The sequence below is a fragment of the Triticum dicoccoides genome, chromosome 6A, assembly GCF_002162155.2.
Source record: "Triticum dicoccoides isolate Atlit2015 ecotype Zavitan chromosome 6A, WEW_v2.0, whole genome shotgun sequence".
NCBI classification, from domain to species: domain Eukaryota; kingdom Viridiplantae; phylum Streptophyta; class Magnoliopsida; order Poales; family Poaceae; genus Triticum; species Triticum dicoccoides.
This window is the reverse complement of record NC_041390.1, coordinates 494863481-494864256: the sequence shown is the minus strand read 5'-3', so window position 1 is coordinate 494864256 and position 776 is coordinate 494863481.

Sequence of the window (776 nt, the reverse complement as noted above, 5' to 3'; positions counted from 1 at the left end):
GTATGGCGGTGAGACGCGGCGCAAGCGCCGGTACGAGGACTTCCAGGACCCGCCTGGCCCCTCTCTGGACTCTCTCCGCCGCGAGGAAAACTTGCGCCGAGAGCTCCGCGGCCGCGATCACGACTCCTCTCGCCCGTCTGCTCGGGAGGATCGCCGGGACGTGCACCGGTCTCCCGACCGCTCCGCGTGGCGTGGCCGGTCGCGCTCTCCCTGTCTCGGGTGGCCGGCCGACTCACCGCCACTCCCCTTCCCCGGTGCACCGTCACGGCCGTTCACCCTCCCCGCCCGGGCAACAGCGCCCTCCATCCCCACACCCTTCCACTCCGGCACCGGCTGGCCCTGCCCGGAAATATGTCCCGCCCCATGCCTCCTTCTCGGCCACACCCCTCGCCTCGGGTGCCGTGGGTGGGGGGCAGCCCCGTGGAGCCGCAGTCCAACGACACCTCCAGCGTCGGGCTCGTCGTCATTTCGGCGTCCTCGCCTCGCTCTCCTGATGCGTTGGATGTGCCCCCTCCGTCTGGTCTGGCGACCTCTCCTCCCGCCTCGGGTTCCCTCCCTATTCAGCCGGATTCGCCGGCTGGCCGAGACCCGTGCCCGCCTGGCCTCCTCCTCCTCGGAGGCTAGCGGCCCTTCCCTTCCCCCCAGTCATCCCGTCTGCCGGCCCCCGCCCCCTCGAGATTTGAGGCCGCACCCGGTGCCGCACCGCCGCCCTCTGCACGCTGAGCGCCTCCCGTGTCCTAGGGTCAAGCAGCCCCTCCATGGCGGTTTGATGCGCA